Genomic DNA, 7,900 nt, shown 5'->3' with positions numbered 1-7,900 from the left:
GGGCATAAAAATTTGCTTTTAAAATTAATTTAGTTTCATTCATTCAATATGCCCCTAAAAAAGGTCCTCGATACCCTAAAACATGAAATTGAAAAGGTTTGGGAACAAACTGGAATCAATAAAAAATTTTCGATTACTTAAACAAATCAAAACAATTTATTTCATTTTTTATAAATAAATTGTCCATCTGCGTCATAGTTGCTAAATAAATCATAACTCGAGTTAAAAAACTCAAAATTCTCTAAAACTAGACTCATATCTCTTCTTAATAAATTTGTTTCAGAATTTTTGGTCCAGCCAATTAGTACAGTTTATTATTTAAAGTTTCCCATGTTTCAGTGTTTGGCTACTCTGACCTCTATTCACTACAAATAATTTTCTCCCTGTACAGAATTCAATTAACCATACAGTTTATTTATATTAAAAGTAGACTCAATAAGAAATCTATACATATAAATTATAACTTCTAATTATTTGTTTACAATTTTTAGTGAATTTCTAAATTCAGAACAGGGGATTCAGAAATCACTCTGACCCTATCTCACCAGAATTTAAATATCTCATAAAATACAACTCTTTTATTTACTCTGTTTCTTTCATATGAAAATAGACTCAATAATATTTAGTTATATATATCTCATTAACTATCTAAATCTATTTCTACTATTTTTAGTGAGTTTTTGAATTCTCATCATTGCTGCTGTCCGATACTGTTTCAAAGCTAATTTCACATTTTTCATGATTTCCATGGAATAACTCGCATTTAGGCATACATAACACCAACCATGTCCTTGATTAGCCATTCCAATAGCTAATCATTATCAAGCATTTACATACCATTCATTAGCCATATCATAAGATCATACACACAAAATGGATACGATGCTATACATGCCATACTCAAAATGAAACGTCTAGCTATACCAAAATAATCTTTGTGATAGTGTGCCTGGACCTCCGACATACTTTACGATCCTAGGGTTAGCTTGAAAAAACTATAAAAAGAAGGAAAATAAAGGGGGTAAGCATTAAACTTAGTAAGTTTGCATGCAAATAAATAACAACATTCATAAGAATTATCTTACTACTTGGCATGATACTACTTAATGTAACTTCATTAATTGTCATAGACATATTTTAAACTTCTTCACTTACTCACTTACTTAAATACTTACTTACTTAATCAAATTTATTAATACATTTTACTTACCTTTTTTCTTATCAATCATACATGAACATTATATACTTACTTTGCTCTTCTAGCATGAACTTGTCTTACCTTTTTAGTATAAGTCTGTAACACCCCGAATTTGGGCCTAGAAGTATTAGGCCTTGAGTGTGGGTTCGTAAGGAGGTTTTATATAGGAATTTAATTGTGCAATGAAATGACACAATTAAATGTTTGCTTTAGTGGTTAATGGCTTTGAGAAGTGTTAGAGAAATCTTGGGTTCGAACTTGGGCTTTAGCAAAAATTTTGGTATTAAGTGAAAAAAAACCTGGATTCTTGGATGAGGGTTTTTAAATTATTGTGTTAAATAAATGACACAAGGAAGCTTGTAGTCTAGTGGTTGTGGCGTCATTCAGGTTGTATGGGAGCCTGGGTTCAAGCCTTGGCTTTTGCAATTTATTTTGGGTTTTTTAAAGGGAACCTGGACTTTGGCCTTTAGACCTTATAATTAATTGGGGATAAAATATAACACAAAAAGCCTTGTGGCTTAGTGGCAAGTAGCGTGTGGAGCATTTAAGGGGAGGCATAGGTTCGAATCCCATGGCAAGCAAAGAGCATTTATTCTTGTCATGGCCGGCCACTCTTCCCTTTTTTTAGGCAAATTGACATGCAAAACCACTCTTTTGCATGCATGTACTATTAGACCATTGTAAGATTAGCCTATCACCTTTCAACAATGTTTCATACAAGTCCATTTTAATAAATTCACATAGAAATGATCAAATTAATGCATGAAACTTTCACACATGCATTTACTAACATCATAAACATAGAATATAACTTTTAATTACTTATAAGACTCGGTTTAGTGGTCCCGAAACCACTTTCCGACTAGGGTCAAATTAGGGATGTCACACACTGAGTTTCCAAACTCACCCCCTTTCCTTAACCTTGCAGGTGAACCTTAATATGGGGACTTGGGCCGGAGGGGATTCAGAGTGGCCACGGTGATCGCTTTTGGACCTTTAAATAAGCGTTGGTTTTCATTTAATTTCTTTTAATTATTATTTATTTTTGGGTTGTAATAAGGCCATTTTTAACTTTTCTTTTATTTCTTCTCGAGATTATTTTATTCTTAATAACTTTAAAATTGGTTGATAATTATTCAATTGGGCTAGACTTAGGACGTATTTTCAAAACGATAATTGTTTTTAAATATCTTAACGCCACGATTAATTGATTTATCAAAGACGTTCACTTAAACAAATTTAAACTCGATATAACAAAGTGTGGCTATGGTTGTGGGCATGTCTAGGATTGGATCCAATCAAAGAGCTTGGTACTTAAGCAGCCTTCATGGCTCACCTCCTCTATCTCGGATACCTACCTGGTGCCTAGCTTACATACACTTTGTTAACTCAACAAAATATATGGTTTTTAAAACACTAAAACGGAACGTGGGTTTTCAACTCCAATGTGGCACGTCAGATTTGGCCATAACGTCTGGGCCGAGTTTGGGGTGTTACATTTAGTGGTATCAGAGCCTAGGTTGCAACAACTCGGCTGTGGATCGGGATCAAAAATCTTTTTGAAAATTTAGGCCTAAGAAGGGTATTTTTGGAAATGGTTTTTGAAAAGTTCATTTTAAAGATGTTTTGCGGAGTATATATGTTAAAATGGTACAAGTTTTTCTGTTTTAAACAAGAGTTTCAAAATAAGGGTGCTTTCAAATCAAAATTTTTAAATTTCTACCCTCTATAAGCAAAAATATGGCTTTTTGAGTTTTAAATGGATTGGAGAAAGAAGTGGCACACTGAATCCCCGGCACCAAGTCTGTAAGTATACTATCTTTTATGTTATGTATATGATGCTATGAATAGAACTGAGACCCTACTATGATACTCTAGATAGGGTAGAGTCAGAAACCCTAGAATATCGAGACTATAGCTAGGCTTTGATTCTATGAAAATAGAAACTTTAAAATACTATCTCTGCATAAGACATATGAATAAATAGTAAAATTTTTGAGATCTTGGTAGTTATTTGATATATGTACTGGTAATGTAGAGTATTGATATGGATTCTGAGGGTAAGCAAAGTCTTCCAACTTTGGGTAGTGGTAACTCGGAGCTCAGACTTGAGGCAATCGGCCGAGTTAGTAAGGAAAGTGGTAGAGGAAGTATTGGATACCAAAATTAAGGAAATTAGGGAAACGCTTCAAGCAGGGTGCTTGGAGTGTAAGAAAAGGAAGGATTCTAGTTCTCAGAAAACCAAGCCTCATTCTGTGAAACATGTTAAGGTATGACCAAACTATCCAATCTGCAAAGACTGCAATGGATGTCATCCGGGTGAATGCCATAGGAAGACAGGAGCATGTCTTAGATGTGGGTCCAAGGAGCATCGAACTCGGGATCGCCAAGTTTATTTTATTTAAATATGTGTTACGAATTGTATGCGTACTTGGTAAATGTTTCTTTACTTTAGTAATTAGATGTTCTGGGTCGTACTAAGAATTATTTTTAATTAGAGTGCGTAGCGGAAGCATAGAGGTTTGACTTGAGTAATACGGTTAGTTGATAGTTGGAAATTTCGAGGACGAAATTTCTTTAAGGGGAGTAGAATTGTAACACCCCGAATTTGGGCCTAGAAGTATTAGGCCTTGAGTGTGGGTTCGTAAGGAGGTTTTATATGGGTATTTAATTGTGCAATGAAATGACACAATTAAATGTTTGCTTTAGTGGTTAATGGCTTTGAGAAGTGTTGGAGAAATCTTGGGTTCAAACTTGGGCTTTAGCAAAAATTTTGGTATTAAGTGAAAAAAACCTGGATTCTTGGATGAGGGTTTTTAAATTATTGTGTTAAATAAATGACACAAGGAAGCTTGTAGTCTAGTGGTTGTGGCGTCATTCAGGTTGTATGGGAGCCTGGGTTCAAGCCTTGGCTCTTGCAATTTATTTTGGGTTTTTAAAGGGAACCTAGACTTTGGCCTTTAGACCTTATAATTAATTGGGGATAAAATATAACACAAAAAGCCTTGTGGCTTAGTGGCAAGTAGCGTGTGGAGCATTTAAGGGGAGGCATAGGTTCGAATCCCATGGCAAGCAAAGAGCATTTATTTTGCTAATAGGGGGCGGCAAGAGTTGGTGTTGAATTTAAACTCTAATGTTGGAGGGATCCCACATCAGGAAGCTAATATAAGAGTGGTTGTGAAGCTGGCTTTAAATAGAGGGAACCATGAGGAGAGTAAATGTACCTTTCTTGGCTGATCCCTTTCGCTGTATGGCGTGCTCGTTTGGGTTGGGCATCGGCTAAGGGTGCCCGAGTGTGGATTAACTCCAGTCTCCTATCGTGTGTATTTTTACTACTCTAGTCAGAGGATGGCTACTTGGCATGATGGGCGAAAGGGGTCATGTGGGCCTAATGGGCCTCACAGCCCAATTGGATAAGTTTTTGATTGTGTAGTAAATATTGGGCTAGGCTACGTGAATCTCATATTTGTGGCTAGATTTGGGCTAAAAGGGCCACACGAGCGCAGGGCCTATTTGGGCCGAGAATAGGCTTTAGGCCCATTCGTATTGTTATCCATGTTTAGAATACTTTAGTTTACTAAAATTACCAAAATACCCTTAGTTTGTAAAAATACTTGAAATACCCTCGATTTGTAAATTCTTCAAATACCTTCGACTTGTAAAATTACCAAAGTACCCCGATTTACGTAATTACTGCTTTACCCTAATTTACATAATTACCGTTTTACCCCTGATTTACATAATTATCGTTTTACCCTCGACTTACAGAATTACCGTTTTACCCTCGATTTACTGAATTACTGTTTTACCCTTGATTTATAGAATTACTATTTTACCCTTGATTTATAGAATTACTGTTTTACCCTTGATTTACGTAATTCTTGCTTTTACCTCGATTTACAAAATTACTAAAATACCCTTGGTTTGTGAAATTACCGAAAAACCTCAATTTGTAAAATTACCAAAATACCACTAATTTATAAAGTTACAAAATACCCTTGACTTTCTAAAATTATAGAAATACCATTGGTTTACAAAATTACCAAATACCTTTGGTTTGTTGATTTACCAAAACACCCTTGTAGGACTAAATGACTAAAATACCTCTAAAAGGTAACAACACCGTAAAGCCCTCAGAGGGTAAAGTGACCGTAATACCTCGTATGGTAAAATGACGAATATGCCCTTATGTTCCGTATGACCGATGTGCTTAGGATTTACATATATTGATATTGGATTAGTTAAGTTTGAGTGATGTGGTGGTTATCGAGGCGATTGATTTTGGAAACGTTTCAACTTCAACCCGTAATGTGTGTACTAACCCTCGTAATAGCTTACATTAATATTTGGAAAAGTCAAAGCTTCATATTTTAGTGATTCGAGAATTAATATTTAGATCTATTTTCACGCACGCTTAAGTTGGATTCACAACGAATATGGGGTAGGAAGGTATTTGGAACGCTTCTTCAACGAGTAGATATCTTGGTAAGTATTCAACCTTCTTTCCATTTGTATCTTGTGGTTTAAGAAAAGTGAAAACCCTCTTTCGACTAAGGCTAAAAGGGTTTTTGGTGTTATTTGGTTTGTTGGTGCTAGTGAGGATTAAAGGCTACCGATCGAGGAGTGTGTGAAAAGCTTGGATCATCGGAGTGACTAAATCTAGTCATCAACTTCGGCAAAGGTATGAACCCAAGGGCCATTGTGGATGGTGGCCGAATGTGTAAGTGATGATAATAGGTTGTTTTCGATTTGGTTTAATAATAACATGGTCTAATCTATAAGTGTTTGATTGTAGGAGAAATCGCATAGGAGATCTCGTCAAGGAATATCGGAAATCAGGTGTGTAACGAACCCTTTTCATAGTTTAAAGCGATGAATGCCGAAAAGCCGAAATGCCGAAATTCTGGCATTTCGAGGACTTGTGAGCAAGCTTAACGCTCACTAGTTAGTTAGAATCGATGAGATTATGATCGGAACATTGGAAACAGTAAGAACGTGATTTTTGGCATTCACGGTAAGTTGGGCCTCGAGGGTCGCAATAGGGCCCAATAGGCTTTCGGCCCATTTGGGTAAAATTGGTAGAAAACGAAAATCATTAAATTGCTGTTAAGACTATTAACACTATTATGGATATAGGCTAAATGGGCCTAGATGACAAAATCGGCTAAGTAGGGCCCATTAGGGGTTTTAGGCCCAATAACTCGGTTTCGTTAAAAGTGGGCTAGAAACGCGGTTTACACAAATGAATAGTTAGTAATCGATGATGAACATGGAACAATCCCTAATTTTTGGTAAAATTGCGATATTACCCTTATAATATGAAAATGACCATTTTGCCCCTAGGTAAAATTACCATTATACCCCTAGGGTTTATATATGAACTTAATGCATGGGATTTTGATAAACATGATATGTATGATATGCACATGACATGTATGATATGCACATGATATGTATGATATGCACATGAGATGTTCATAAATGCATTGGGTTGGGTTTTATATGGATGGAGGAAGTGCAAAAGGGCTTATGCCCCAGTTATTAAAGGGCTTATGCCCCAGTTATTAAAGGGCTTATGCCCCAGTTATCAAAAGGGCTTATGCCCCAGTTATTAAAGGGCTTATGCCCCAGTGATCAAAAGGGCTTACGCCCCAGTTATTAAAGGGCTTTTGCCCCAGTTATTAAAAGAGGCAAGGCCTCCAGTTATATGATAAAGCAGCTATGCTGCCAGTGGAGAGTTATGGCGGGGTGGGTCGAGTTAATCCCCACATGGTGTGCTGGTTGGTACGGGTGGAGAGTAGCGGATGGTGGGTTGAGTAGTCTCCCCAAATGGGTTTGCATACATTCATTGGTATTTCATGTGATATTGAAATGGGCTTGCATTCTTTCATTGACATTATATGTGATATTGAAATGGGCCTCTGGGCCATACCGTTTACAGTAAAGGGCTTCGCCCAAGAATATGAAATATGAAAAGGCTTCGGCCCAGTGTTATGAATTGTGAAATATGAAAAGGGCTATGGTCCAGTACATGTTTGAGATTGGTTTTGGGCTTAGACCCAACAGGCTGCTACTGTTTTGGGCTCTGAAGGGGGCTTGTTGCACACTGTGTAACACCCCGAACCCGAGACCATCGCCGGTGTCGGACACGAGGGGTTAACGAGACAAATCCTCTTAAAGTACCGACCGATTTGGCATTTCCAGACAGGCTGGAAAACTGCGTCACTGTCATCTTAAAAATCATATCTCGAGTTTCAAAACTCGGAAACTGATTCCGTAAGTTTTCCCTGAATTTAGACTCATATATCCATCCATGGATTTATTTCTAGAATTTTTGGTCGGGCAAATTGGTACAGTTTATTAGTTAAAGTCACCCATGTTACAGGGGTCGACTACACTGACCTTTGCACGTTACAACTTGAATATCTCTCTGTACAGGCCTTTAATACTGGTACCGTTTGTTTCTAATGAAACTAGACTCAAAATGGAATCTGAACATATAAGGCATGACTTCTAATTCTTCCTAGATAATTTATAGTAAATTTTCAAAGTCGCGACAGGGGACCCAGAAACCGTTCTGGCCCCGTCTCACGAAATCTCGAATATCTCTTAAAATACGCCTCATATGGTAGTTTCATTTCATCCATATGAAAGTAGATTCATCAAGGTTCAATTTCATAATTTATTCACTATTTAATTCTA

Source organism: Gossypium arboreum, chromosome 8 (assembly GCF_025698485.1).
Source record: "Gossypium arboreum isolate Shixiya-1 chromosome 8, ASM2569848v2, whole genome shotgun sequence".
Classification (NCBI taxonomy): Eukaryota; Viridiplantae; Streptophyta; class Magnoliopsida; order Malvales; family Malvaceae; genus Gossypium; species Gossypium arboreum.
Note: the sequence above shows the minus strand (reverse complement) of the source record.